This window comes from Prionailurus bengalensis, chromosome C2, assembly GCF_016509475.1.
Source record: "Prionailurus bengalensis isolate Pbe53 chromosome C2, Fcat_Pben_1.1_paternal_pri, whole genome shotgun sequence".
In the NCBI taxonomy this organism is placed as follows: Eukaryota; Metazoa; Chordata; class Mammalia; order Carnivora; family Felidae; genus Prionailurus; species Prionailurus bengalensis.
This window is the reverse complement of record NC_057350.1, coordinates 141,883,500-141,898,663: the sequence shown is the minus strand read 5'-3', so window position 1 is coordinate 141,898,663 and position 15,164 is coordinate 141,883,500. Positions and strand designations below refer to the sequence as shown.

Here is a 15,164-nt window from a genome sequence, read left to right as displayed (position 1 = left end):
TGAAATCATCATTTCTACAGGACTTTTTGGTTCCCTGTTGTCCTTTTCCTTTGCTTTTCACTGACTGGCTTTGCAGCCAGTGATTTGTTGTTCCTGTAGCCAGCCATGTGCCTTCCCATCATTCCCCCTCTGCCAGATTCAGAACCTGCCTTGACCTTCAAACTCAGGCCATATTCCTTCTGTCTTACTTTTGTCCTTGACCTTATTTTGGCTGGTTTGTTCACCATTCTCTAAATTCATACCTCCCTGGCCTGTCTTTGTGTGGGCTCCTCTGTCATTTATTTTTAACTGGTGGCACATCATCCTTCACTGTCATCTGCTAGCTTGCATTCTCCTTCCCTCTGAAAGCCAGCTGCAGGACTGTTCTTCTCTGAAAGGACCTTTAAATATTAGATTTTTGTACTCTGGGCTTGTTAACTCTTGACCATTTCAACATATATTTAGTCAGACAACGTGAAATTGTCGTAAACGTTCAAGCACCAAGATTTTTATTTTTTATATGTTTTGTATGCTCATGACCAGTGGGTGCGTAATGGGGTGTATCTCAGTTCAGGAAATGAACTTCCAGGTTGTGGTCCTGGCAAGATGGGGTGTAAGTAAACGAGTCTATTTTATTTTTATTTATTTATTTATTTATTTATTTATTTATTTATTTATTTTTAATTTTTTAAGTGTTTGTTTATTTTTGAGAGAGAGAGAGAGAGAGAGAGAGAGAGAGAGAGAGCACGAGCGGGGGAGGGGCTGAGACAGAGGGAGGCACAGAATCTGAAGCACGCTCCAGGCTCAGTTGTCAGCACAGAGCCCGAGGCAGGGTTCGAACTCTGCTTATCTGTGTATTTTAGCTTTCCTACTTGATAGCATTTTTCTCTGAAAATTATTCATATAGTTATCTCAGATGGTCATTAATATTATCAATGTTGTAAAGTTCCATTTTGTTGTACCTTTTTTTGCTAGTATTGCCTTTGTCAGAATCGAGCAATAGTTATTTATTTTGCTGGAGACTCTTTTGCTATCCTGACCATGTTTAAATGCACAATTCCGTGGTATTAAGTGCATTTATACTGTGCAACTATCACCACCATCCGTCATCAGAACTTTTCACCTTGCAAAACTGAAAGGTTATACCCGTTGAACAATAACTCCCCATATCCCCTCCTGCCAGCCCCTGGCAACCCACATCCTACTTTGTGTCCCTGTGAATTCAGCTACTCTTAAGTACTTCCTATAAATGGAATCACGCGGTGTTTGTCTTTTTGTGACTGGCTTGTTTCAGTTAGCATAATGTTGTGACGGTTCATCCATCTTGTACCATGTGTCAGGATTTCCTTCCTACTTAAGGCTAAATAACATTCAACCAGCAAACGCTTTTTAAAGAACTCTGCAACAGCATTTTGACCCCTGACTTGTGTTTATTTGTAGTTATGCTGATTATTTCATACATGCAAGTATTTTTTAAATAGGTGTTAGGTTATACCCTTGTTTTTATTGGTGATCATTGAAATTAGATTGTGATAGTGTTAATTTGATTTTCCTTAAATTCTCAAAAGTCCTAAGGTGTTCACGATTAATAATAGTTTCATGTTTTATTACATATAGGAAAAGATATATCTTTGATATTTTCTTACCTCGAAAGAGAGAAGACTTTTATAAGAAAACATTGCTATTTTCATCACCAAAATATAGATTATATTTATTAATCACTTCTCAGAATTAGACACATTTTAGGCATTTATAAACATTAAAAATAATTTAAAATATGCAATAATATTTTTCATCATTAGATTAATCATATTACAGAACGTTTGGAGAATGCGAATTAGAAAAATCACTTATCGTTCCATCTCCCAAATATAACTTAGAATTCTAGTGTCTTTGACCTACACGTATTTTTATTACATGGCTTTCATTGTGGTATGTTATACATGCCACTAAAACTTTAAACAAGAAAAAGTTGCACACAAAAATACGAACACTTGTTTGAACTCAAAAGCACATTGGGAAGCACTATGAGGAAAGCACAGTTCACATGTGTTTTGACATCAGTGTTCTGCTGGTCCATGTGATTAGGGATGATGGGGTGGGCCTCAGGCATTCTCTGGTGACTTCACCAGAGCAGGTAGGAGCCAGGTTGAAATTGGCCATAGTTATGGAAAATGCCATCTGTCACTGGGAAGAAAGAAAGAAATAGGGAGAAGCAGAGTTGAGAGATGGAGGTGCTGTGGGAATCTTGGCAGCCTGACTCGTGCAATTACTCACAGTCTGAGGATGCCTCAGATTCCTTCCACTAAAGCTCCTTTTTTGATTAGGTTTTGAAAATTGGGGTTCTAATTCTCATCAGTGAAAGAGACCTGACTAATCTGTTTTGCCTTTGACTTATTTATGTCCTGTTTGGGTCATCTGAATGATTTACTAGCTTGATACTCTTCAAGCTGATACTACTGCTCTTCTGTGGAGTTTCACTCAGCAAGCAAGCAGGTATAGTTTCCCCTATGGCTTTGTGACTGGCATTCAGTGGGTACTTAATAAATGCTTACTGAATTAAGTAGTCTTGGTGACAAATACTCTCTTTCTTTGAAACCTGTAGCAGTCTTGTTGGGCAGCAAGAACCAACTCTTTGTCTCTTTGTAGTTCAAAATCCTGAGATACCATTTAGGTGACAACTGAAATATGAATCCTTCCTTCCACTCCCCTTGCCATTTACAGAGCACTAATCACTGACACGTTCTAATGGCTTTCATTGGTGATTTATCATCCAATCCCTGCCCATCCTTTACCCTCCAGAACTCAGTCCTTAGAGTGTTGGTGTTTAGTGCTTTAAATTTACATTAAGGGGGACCACCACCATTCATCCTAAGAAGGGGGTTTTGTGTTACCGATTATACACAGGATAAATAGAAGTAAAGTGGAAGAAATAAAGATAACCCTGTGTCATAATGGTTATATAAGTGAAAAATGACAGCTGGTAATTGAACTTAAAATTAATGTATTAACAGGACAAGGTAAAACAAAACACATTCCCTCCAGGATTAAACTTTCCCCATTACTGCAAAGAAAGCCATGGCAGGAGAAAGCTCTCTCCCTAGGTTTACTAAAGTTCACTTAGACCGGTCTGATTTGTTGAGATCATTTTAAGTTCAGGAGTTCAATGTGTGTGTGTGTGTGTGTGTGTGTGTGTGTGTGTGTGTGTTGTTTTCTCTTTATTTAATGGTTAAACCTAGTTAATTGTTACACAATGGCAGATTGTAAAGAATATTCAATAATATGTAAAATGCATCAGTGGGTTTTTCTCAGGGTAATGTATTATAATTTATAGCATTCTTTAAATGCTTCAGATTTTTTTTCTTGATTGAATTTTAAAAACGTAGTTAATTGAAGTTCTATTGATTTGAGTTGAAAAGTAATTGGAATGGGGATGCTATTCTTCCTAATTTTATAATTAAAATATATGCTGCTGAAAAGTTTTCATTTACCTCTGTTTTAAAATTATTTGATTTCTTATAAAAGGAGAGGCAACATTTGCACAATCATGTTTCCTATGATCACGGGAGACTGGAATGTTGCAAAAAATACTTTGCAAGGAGAACAATGGTATCAGGCATTTGCAGGAAGCCTGAAACGCAGTATATATTGAACTGTTCCTTATTCCCTTTGGGAAAGTAGGGGCGTAATTAATACTATTTAACATTATTACTTATTTATTTACTTCTAATTACTTGTAAGTTCTTTTAATTTACTTACAATACTTATTATTTACTTATGATAATATTATGCAGTGATGACCCAAAACATCCACTGTACCACTAGACTATTTTATAAGTCAAAGAAATACCACCATTAAGACCTCAGGCTTGGAATAAGATCAGAGGGGAGGGAAATGGTGGAGGGATAGAAGTGAAGAAGGAGACTCTATCTATGAACTCTGGGTTACCCCAAGTGTGACTGCTCCTTCATGGCTTTAAAAATTCATACTGTTCAGGAAATTCTGACATACAGTCAAGGGACGCTTCAGTAAAACAGTCTGGGACAATCCGTTTAATCTTTCAATGTTAACCTATTTGTCAGATTAGATAACAAAAATCCCCTATCTTTCTCCCCAAAATATCCTTTTTCTTTTGAATGTAAGCAAATCTCACTGACTGGAATATTAGCTCCCTGAGGGAAGAGCTACAGAAGATGGGCTTGTAAAGAAATATACCTGCTTTCTAGGAATTTAACTTCCTGTTGGGTAAGATTAAAAAAAATAAAAATCCACATCTATAAAGATAACTAAAAACTTGAAACGGTATGTTTCAAGTATATAGGGATTGGCAGAGTCTATCAATTTGCTTAAACGTGTTTAAACTCCATGAAGTAGTTTAAAGAATGGGCTCATTCTCTGTGTTCCTGGGTCCAGACCAGGGCCTGGCACGTGGCAGCTATACAAAGCAATAAATATTTGTTGTTGTTAATGATGTTGATGTAAATAGAGGTTTAAAACTCTACGGCCAAAGTTTGGAAAATTCCAGATTAAACAAGGTGAAAAAGTCTACTTAGTCTTTAATATGCAAAAGTACATTGTGGATTTCCAAGAGGGTATTACAGTACATTTGACTAGAGGACTCTTTAGAATTGTGGGACAGCTCACAGGATTTGCTTCATTGTAACACACTGGGAAATTCTGGCAAAAACAAGAAACACTTTAATGGTGATAAATTTTCTGTAAGACCACACAAAGAGAGGCTCCAGATTTAAGTGAATAATAAGAAGTTCAAAATAGGTCAGCCAGGTTTCATTCCTTCTGGAAGACTATAGAGGAGAATCTGTTTGCTTGCTTTTTCTTTCAGGTGCTCAAATTCATTGACTGATGGTGCTGCAATCACTCTGACCTCTGCTTCTGTCTTTTTTCATCTCCTTCTCTTGACTCTCCCGCCTCTTTCCCTTATAAGGACCCCTGTGACTATATTGGGCCCATCCAGATTTTGCAGGACAAGGTCTCCATCTCAAGATCTTTACCTTAATCACATCTGTAAAGTTCCTTTAGTCATGTAATGTAACAAATTCCCAGGTTCCAGGATGAGGATGTGGACATTTCTAGGGACCGTTATTCAGCCTCCCACACCCACAATATTTCCTCTAACCCTAGAGAATACCCAATAAATATCTGCTGAATATCACTGAGAGATTGGATGAAAGAGTTTTAGTAAACGCCCTGAATTATGCTGATAAAGAATAAATGGACTTCTGATACCATCATTGCAGTAGGCTTTGCAGGAGTTTTCAAGAGTATAGGGTTTTTTTTTTTTTTTTTTGAGAAAAGTCTTTCCATGGTGGATAGTGTTGTGAAATGATACTTTAGCAGAGGCAAAATGCATTTCTGCAGAAACACACATCCTTCCCTCAGTAATCACTCAGGATGCTGACTTTCCCCCCAGACCTGCTTCCTATGTTGGGATTGTTTTATTGTGGCCAGACTTTGAGTGGGAAGAAAGTGGAGGTTGGCAGAGTTAAGTGGGAAAAGGCCAGAGTGGAAAGAGTAAAGAAAGAATTAGCCCGAGCTGATGGAGAGATGGCTTCTGGAGTGATTCCTTTTAAAAGCTAAGGTGGTTTATGAGATACCCACTCCACCATTTCCCTCTGAGATTGTGCAATAAAATGAGAGGGATACAAAAGGCGGACTTCTTTATTTCCTCAGGAGGTTATGTCCAATGGGTCCGGCTTCTTGTTTTTCTTCTCAATCATTGTTTTGTTCTCATTCTTTACAAAATAAATTTCATTCTGATGTTTATTTTAGAAAATAAAGATTAACTACTCTAATATTCAGAGATAGCCACCGCAACATTTTGCCACATTATTACCCAATTTGTTTTCTCTGTATATATTACTATGTTACAGAATCAGGACCATAGTCTAGGTATAGTTTTATATCTTACCTGTGTTCACTTGACAGGGAGCATTTTCTCAATGGCATTAAATATTCTTCAAAACATGATTATTTAATGACTGTATAATGTTGGACTTTTGGATGTACAACTATAGCTGAATGTTCATGCTTTCTCTTGGAAAAAATGATGTAGCCTTGCATTTCATCTTTTGCCATTTTCTTTCTTGCTTCTACATAATAGTAGATGCAATCAGAGGATGTGAACATGTTTATAGTTCTTCTCAGATGTGGCCAAAGGTATTAATTTGCACTTATACTGGCAGTATATCAGTCTCAGTTTCTGTCTCTCCTCACACTTGGTAGAATTAAGCATCAGTCATTAAAAATTTTTTTCAACACTTATTGGACATTTATAGTAATTCTTATATAACTTGTTCATCTATATTCCTTGCCCATTTCTCAATGAGGTGTTAATATTTTGCTTATGCACTGTGTTAAACTCTTTATATGTCCTATCTCTGGAAATTATGTTCCTAGTTGGGTGTTTGCCTTTTAATTTGAAGTATTGTACTAAGACATGACTTTTTTCATGTTTAATTACTGCAGCCAAATATGTTACTGCTTTCTGACGTATGGGTGGAAATTCTTTGTTTGGCCCAATATGTGATAAATAACCATCTAGATTTTTCATAATCCTTTATAACTTTATTTTTTACCTTAATGTGTAATTCATCCATAATTTAGTTTGACATATTATATGAGGTAGAAATATAATTTTTAACTATTCAAGTAGTTATTCCAACACCATTTACTGAATAATCCCTTTTTTCTCCATTGAGTTGTGATTAAATCTATCTCTAATTAAATTGGCAAATACATTTCTGTATCTGGGCCCTCCATTCTTTTTATTTTATTTTTTTACTATCTGTTGATTATTATAGGGGAATCATATTATATTTTCTATAACACATATCCATTTCTGATATGGCAAACCCTAACCCCTTCATTATTTCGTTTTAAATGTGCCTTAGCAATTACCATCTGAGCATTGGTCAAGGCAAATGTTGGAATTAATTTTTGAGTATAAAAATCCTGGTGTATTCTGCATAGAATTATATACAAACTATGAATTATTTTGAAGGATTTTGTATCTTTACAACTTTCAATCATTTCACAATATGCCTCGGTTTTTTCAAGTCTTATTTGACGTGATAGAAAAATTATTTCTTCATATAAGTCCTGCATATTTTTGAAGGTTATTCTTGAGTATTATATACTTTTTATTTAGCTATATTTGGGATGGTAGGTATTGTTTTCTAATTGGTAATTACTGTTATATGAAAGATCAGTTTTTATATTTTGTTTTTTATTCTATTTATTATTTTTTACCTAGTTCTTTTAGTTTCCCTAGTAAACAATCATATTATACCAAATAATGATTCTATTACCTTTCTAAAGAGCATACTTCATATTTCAGAATTACATCTTATGGCATAAACTAGAATTTCCACAGCAGTGTTAAATATACTTAATTGTATTTATTCTTATCTTGTTTCTGATTTTCTTTCTGATGGGTTTTTCCAACCATGGTAAGTGATTTTATTGCATTCCTAATAAGCTGCAAGTATTTTTTTAATCAAAAGGGGTTTTGAAATGTTGTAAAATGCCTTAAGATTTATTTTTGGTAGGTTATCCTTTATATGAAAACGTAACACAGAAGCCAGAATATAGGATTTATGGCCAGACAGACATGAGCTCAAATTACATATCTTCCTCTTAGAAGTATATAACACTGAGTAAGTTATTTGTCTTCTTCCAATTTCCATTTTTTATCCTGTAATATGAGGATAATAATATAAATATCTTGTAAGGATGTTGTGAGTATCCAATGAGAATTGCTTGCATTTCACCAGACGTGATATAGAGTATCATATTAAAAAAATTATTGTGTAATTTTTGCCTTTGATCTATTAAAATGATATACTATAATCACAAATTTCCTAATATTTAATCATCTTTTTGTTCTTGGAGTAAAGCCTAGTTGGTCACGATGAAATGTTTTCATAACTCATTGCTGTATTCAATATTTGTTGATTATTGCATCAATTTGCATGAGCTGGTCTTACGTTGAATTTTTATGTTGTCTTGTTAGTTTTTACATCAAAATGATGCTTAACTTCATAATGTGATTGGGAAGTTTTTATTTTTTTCTGTGCTGTGAACAGAAAAAAATGTAATGGGAATTCTATTTTTCTTGAGAATTTTAAAGAAGTTTCCTGTGGAATTTTCTATGCCTGGATTATTTTTTGAACGAGATAATGCTTTTATAACTTTTTAAGATTTTTTTTCTTTTTGTTGGTGTTTGTTTCTCTCCTTATTTGTTCTATTCAACGTGTCTGTTTCTGCTTGTGTTGATCTTGGTAATTCACACTGTATGTAAACATTGTCCTTGTGTTAGTATTTTTAAAATAATAAGCATGGGATTGAACACAGTATTCTCTTACAATTTCTAAGATTTTTTTATATCTGTGCTTCTCTCTCTTTTTCCTGGTTTACTGTATAATTCTGAGGTTTATCTGACTTATTTTAAAGAACTACCTCTTGGGTTTATTTATCCTACTGTCTTGGTGCCTCTCACTTATGTAACATAATATGGTAGTCATTAGACCCTAGTTTTTATATACTGTTAACTCTGCCATCTCGAAAGTAGTCATTGGTAGTCAGAGATCATTTGGGCACCTCAAAGGTCACCCTTAAGAAAGGAGCTGGTGTCGTTCCAAGGCTGTGAGCTATTAGGGACCAGTCTGCCTGGGTTCACATCCCAGCTCTGGCACTGACAACCCATGTAATCTCCAGCAAGTTACTCAGATGTTGTATGTTATAGTTTTGTCATCAGCATGTGAGGATATGAAGCCCTGACAACAGTGCCTGGCATGTAGGAAGTAGCTTTTAGCTACTTTCAATTTTATATTTGATGATCAACACCGCTGCTGTTCTCAACGTTATGGTTTATAGATACCGTTGTAAGTGGAAAATTCTAAGACAAGTGGAACATTAAAGTATTCTTTTGCTTTAAGTTTCTTTTTATTTTTCTTGAGAGAAAAGATAGAGTGCAAGTGGGGAAGGGCAGAGAGAATGGGAGAGACAATCCCAAGCAGGCTGCACGCTGTCAAGCACAGAGCCCAGTGCGGGGCTCGAACTCACTGACCGTGAGATCATGACCTGAACCAAAATCAAGAGTGGGATGCCTAACCGACTGAGCCACCCAGGTGCCCCTAACATTAAAGTATTCTTATTTGTGATGTTTGCAATGGTGTCCAGCCTTTAGAAGAACTAGACACTCTCATTAAAAGATACTCCAGGTATTAGAAGAAAAAAAAAAAAACAGACTGTGAAGTTACAGTTAATCTGTTCAAAATCCACATTGATAGAAACGCAGGGGTTCCTCACATCCTTCTCCCATCTTTGTGGGTCCTCACATATCTGCTGATAGCTGTATTCCAAAAGTCAGAGATAAAGGTGTTTTCTTGAGGAAGCCAGCGATTTTCAGGAATGGCTTAAGTATTATTATTTGGGGAGGGGTGGCAAGGGTATCTTAATTAGACAGGCTGTTTGTTTGGAGAGGGTTCTGTAATGATGCAAAATATGCATGTTTTTTTCTGCCCAGTATGTGAAGGGCACACCTAATCGTAGCAGCAGCAGGGGCAAGGGGTAGATGTGCTCTCTGACAGTCATGTCACGTAGGCAAGTGAGGTGCTAAATTACAAACAGGCGATTCCACTGTGTGTGTGTGTGTGTGTGTGTGTGTGTATGTATTGTGCTGTGCTTCACATTTATTGCCTTCGTTGATTCCATGATCTTCTCTTGGAGTGCTGTGCCTCCTAGAATACTTTCTTAACCTTTGCTGCTTGCAACATCTTCCTGTACCTCCCCAAAGGGAGAGGCCTTCCTCACTGTGCCTCCATTGCTTTTGGGGTAAAGTTCAAACTTCATAGCAGGCACAGAGAAGGCCTCTCCAGACCCGTATCCTCCCACCATTCTTCACGAGGCCTCACGGTGTTAACCATTGTGGCAGGCAGAAGTCTCAGATGCCCCCCCAGAGGGCCCACCTCCTGCTGTGCATGCCCTCTGCGATCCCTGCTCTTTGCTGGGGACAGGACCTGTGAATATGATGGGACTGTCACTCTTTTGACCACGTAAGACTCTATCTTAGCAGAGAGTCTTCTGCTGGCCTCGAAGAAGCAAACTGTGGTATTGTGGAGAGGGCCACATGGCAGAGGATGGCAGGTGCCTTTAGGGACTGAGAGCAGCCCCCAGCTGGCGGCCATCAGGGAGGGAAAGGTGGCCCTTGGTCCTGCAATCCAGGGAGCTGAATTCTCCCAACAACCGGGGAGCTTGGAAGGGAACCTTGAGCTTCAGATGACTTTGTAGTGCCAGCAACACCTTGATTTCAGCTTGATGAGATCCTGAGCAAAGGGCCCAGCTGACCTAAGCCATGGGACTGACCCATGGAAACTGTCAGATGATAAATATTGTTGTTTTAAGGTGTCAAGTGTGTGGTAATTTGCTGTGTAGCCATAGCAAAGCAATGCAATTAGTCAGTTATTGCCTTCCACTCATCACCCATTTCCTTTGGTGCCACCATGTCCATGTGTCCCCATCCAGGGCTAAGTTACCATCCCTCTGGCCTCCCCGAAATTGTCGTCCTGTTCTGTGTGGGAGAACATGATTTTTTAAATTCTGAAATCGTACTCTTGATATGGTCTTTGTCTCTTCGGATTACTTTTATCCATAAATCTATTTCCAGCATCATATTCTGTTTTTATATTCTGTTAAATGAATGTGAGTGCAAATATGTTAGGAATTAGTTATTTTGCATTCTTCAAAACTCACTATATCCAAATACATATCTGAAAGAGTGAATTCATTGTCAAATTTAGACTGGGGGTCTTGGAACAAGCATGAATTAAGCTGTGTGAGAACTACAGGATGGTAAGCTATGAAGATTCACCCTTGGCCCTCTCAAGATACTAGTTTTTTATCAATAATGTTGGTGAGGATATAGATTGCACATTTATCAAAGTTGTGGTTGACATGGAGCCTGGAAACATAGAAAATGCTTTGAGTAACAGATTTAGCATCCAAAAGGACCATTTCAGGTGGGTTTGACAGGCCAACTCTAGCAAGATGAACTTTAAGGCATTAAGGTGTAAAAAGCCCTACAGTTAAGGGGGGAAAATCAATCTAGAATCTAAGGGTAGGGTAGGTAAGACAGACAACATATGCAAAAATATTTAGATTAGATGTTTACAAGTGAATATAAATCAGTGGTATATCAAGGCTTGAAGCTGAGCTTATTTGAATCATGAAGTTAATTTTAGATTCTATTAATTGAACTGCTGTGTCGAGAAGAAGAAGAATAGTCCTCCTCTGCTCCATGTGAGTCACCCCTAGAGGGTGGGGTAGTTTTGGGTACCTCTTTTAATGGAGTCATAGACAAACTGGAATTTCTCCATTGGGCAGGGACCAGATGACTGAGCAGATTTTAGTATGTGAGTACAATATTGTGGAATAATCTGAGTTGTGGATATTTTGTCCGTGAAAGAAAAGGCATCGAAGGATTAGACTTCCTTTCTATAATCTTGGTGAATGGAAATTATGGGGAAATAGATTTTTTATTTTATTAAAGAAGTAATTACTGACATGTAGTTAACAAAATAGACTTAGTGGCCTTTGGGAGTTGTTGGGCTCATTGTCCCTGAGCTGTACGAATAAAGGCTAGCAGATTTGCGAAGAGGTCTTTTGAATGCACTGTCACAGTGAGACAATGATGGACCAAAAGAGACCAAAACATATAGAGGCAAGAAAATTTCATTAAAGGTAAAGAGTATTGAAACTTATGTGCGTGGTTTCATACAGTAGGCGGTAACACAGCATAATTCCAGGCAGAGGATCGGGTCCCCCAGGTTTCCCAAAGTTCCCCAAGAGTCAGTATCCATCCCTTAGTTAGGCCACCCATGTGGAATGCAGATTCCTCTAGGTGTGAGAAACTGCCTGTAGCAGATGCTGGTCTTGTCCCACCCAGATCCCCTTCACTGGCGAGAGCACCCATGCTCCAGCTGCTGTGGCTGTTGGCTGCCAGCCTCTCACATCTGCACCCTCCCCTTTAAAATTGCCCTTGATTGATGCTGTCTGCCTTATCCAAAAATGCCTGGGGGCTTACAGCACCCATCCCTGGGGGATGGCCAATAACCGGCTGATGCAGAGATATGGGGACTTAGTCCCCTTGTCTCCGTGCAGGACAACCTCTGAGGAGTAATCTACACTCCTGGTGGGATCAGGCTAGACTTGTCCTGGCATCACATCTCTGTTGTCTTCCCCTCTACCCTCTCATGCCTCCTGTGCTCCCTCATACATTTCCACTAAGAGCCCTGACTTGTACAGGAATTATCATCTCAAGGTTTGCTTCTAAGGCTCCTTATCTGAGACACTACCTTTGCCTTTTAAAAAAAATACATTTATTTATTTATTGAGAGAGAGCACACGTGGGGATAAGGGGAGAGAGAGAGGGAAAGAGGTAGAAGCAAGACTCGAGCTCACCCAAAGCAGAGCTTGAAGTTATGAACCATGAGATCATGACCCGAGCCGAAGTCCGATGCTTAACTGACTGAGCCACTCAGGTGCCCCTACCTTTGCCTTTCTTTGGGCATTTGTAACTTCTTGCCCCTCTGCTTATAGCAGGTTCTGCCTTTTCATCTACCCTCTTACTCAGTGCTCATAACTGGGCCAAGATATCATCCTCTGTGTTTATATTATGGGACTAGGTGAAAAGAAGGTCATTTTGCCAGAAGCACACCCAGCAGGCTCATGCTTTCTGGCATGTCTGAGGACCTCTCCAGCAACACTGGAAGAGATGCCCTCTGAGAGGCCATCCCCCCGAGCATCAATGATTCTATGGTTCTCACAATACCACTTCATCCCTCAAAGTACACAATGTGCGTGTGTACACACACACACACACACACACACACACTTCATGCACACAACTTCCTTTGTTTCTTCTCTGACAATGGCGATGCCACCTGACCCTCTCTTGGAGCTGAGAAGACCGGAGGCTTTCCCTATTGGGCATCAGTGTTCCAGCACTTGTCAGGTTAGACAAATGTGAAGACCAGTTGGTGTGCATCTCCTTTTCTCCTTTTAGCCGCCTTATGTTTCTGCTCCTTTGTGCTTCTTTCCAAACATCCTGCTGGGAATGAGCACCTGGCGATCACCAGCCATGTGAGGTGGCTTGTGGGAGAAGAGGAGGAAGAACTTGGTGTGGGGAAAAGAGGCTTGGTTTGGGGTCTAGACTGACGTGCTCAATTCGTGGCTCTGGATTTCAGCTGGACAGCTATGTAACCTTCAAGTCACTTAACCTTTTTAATCTCAATTTCCTCGTGTATGAAATGAGTGGAATGGGCCTGCCCTACCTGACAGGCTCATGAAGACCAAGTGAGATAGGGCATCCTATGAAAGTATATAGCCGTTGACAGACATGAGATATTATTCAGATACTATTTTCAAATGCACTACTGCTTCTTGGCGTGCCTGGGTGGCTCAGTCAATTAAAGCATCCGACTCCTGATTTCAGCTCAGGTCATGATCTTGCAGTTCATGAGTCTGGGCCCCATGTCAGGCTCTGCTCTGTCAGCGCAGAGCCTGCTTGGGATTCTCTCTCTCTCTCCCTCTCTGAGCACCTCTTTCTGTGCTTGTGTGCTCTCTCTCAAAATAAATAAGTAAACACGAAAAGAAAAGAAAACAAAAGAGAAGAGAAGAAAACAAAAGAGAAGAAAAGAAAAAAAGAAAGCTCTCCTTAAGAGCTTGCAAAATAGTAGGAGAACTGAGGTGCTGAGGGACAAACACACATAAAAACTATTTAAGGTGGAGACGGTCCGTGTCACCAGGGAGGGACACAGTTGTATAGGTGAACTCATTGTTCTTTGGGAACATTTGTTCTTTGGGCCCAAACATTTGTTCATCTTCTTCCTTGGATTTCCTTTCTGGCTTGGAGTTTGTAAACAGCAGGACCTTTGCATAAAAACAGGGAAGTAACAAAAATCTGTTACCCCTTTATATGCTTAAGTGAGAAAAGAGACTAGTCCATATATATATATATATATATATATATATATATATATGATTGATGCAGAGGCAAAATAATCTTTTTAGAATCAATTCTTCTCTTTTTTTCTTTTTAAAAAAATTGTTTTAATGTTCATTTTTGAGAGAGACAGAGCATGAGCAGGGGAGGGGCAGAGAGAGAGGGAGACACAGCCTCCAAAGCAGGCTCCAGGATCCAAGCTGTCAGCACAGAGCCCGACGTGGGGCTCGAACTCACGGACCATGAGATCATGACCTGAGCCGAAGTCGGACACTCAACCGACTGAGCCACCCAGGCGCCCCAGCATCAGTACTTTTCAATGAGACTTAAGAATGAATGCCTGTTTTCCAATGGATCTTATACATCAGCCAGATCGCTGAGCTGGAAATGCTTCCACATGTATCTCTTTGTAGGAAACGATCAGCTGGTTTTTTTTATCGTAGCGACAGCAGGTCTACATTATTATTAATATACTTCCAGTGCTTAGAGAAGCTTGGAGAAGCTGGATAGAAAGAGTTCGATACAGGTGATCTTCCAGGCCACCCGTCCTAGAGATGCCAGGTGCTCCAGGCATAGTGTTGCAACCTCAGAATCAGTGCTCACAGGCAGTGCCAGAATGCCGAGACGTACAGTGGTTTCCTGACAACCTGAATTGGTATTATTATTGACAGCCAGGCCCAGAGTGAACCTCCCGAAATAAATGAATAAATAAATACACACACACACACACACACACACACACACACACACACATGTGTATACACATACATGCATGTGCATATATGTATACATATAGATGTATATACGCATATATGTATACATATAGATGTATATACATATATATGTAAAAAAATATATCCATGTATCTGTCTATATCTATATACAGATGTATACATAGTAGGTATGTAGAGACTATAGAAGAACCACTCCAGATTCTTTGGGCCTCAGGACAGGTCGGCAGGACGGCACCGTGTAGAAGTCAAGTCGCAGATCAAAGCTTGCCCTCTTGACTGCTGTGTGTTTATACACGGCATGATCCTGCCAACCTGTCCCTGAGGCCCAGAGAATCTCCAGTGGTGCTTCTATAGTCTCTACACCCCTCACAGTGTCAGGCTGTCCTTTCTGTGACTCAGTCTCCTGCTATTATTCTTCTATTCTTGT

General features: G+C 39.0%; 1 protein-coding gene across 5 annotated transcripts in view; it reads left to right on the top strand.

The window, feature by feature from the left end:
• The window catches only part of THRB (thyroid hormone receptor beta), a 388,850-nt gene that overhangs the window by 43,722 nt on the left and 329,964 nt on the right, over positions 1-15,164 (top strand). Inside the window, exon 1 of one of the 5 annotated variants that reach the window (XM_043595533.1) lies at positions 4,127-4,225. The exons of the other annotated variants lie outside the window; for them this stretch is intronic. The gene's annotated coding sequence lies outside the window, so the exon portion shown is untranslated. Of the gene's footprint in view, positions 1-4,126; positions 4,226-15,164 lie in introns of those variants that run through there. 5 annotated transcript variants of the gene reach the window in all.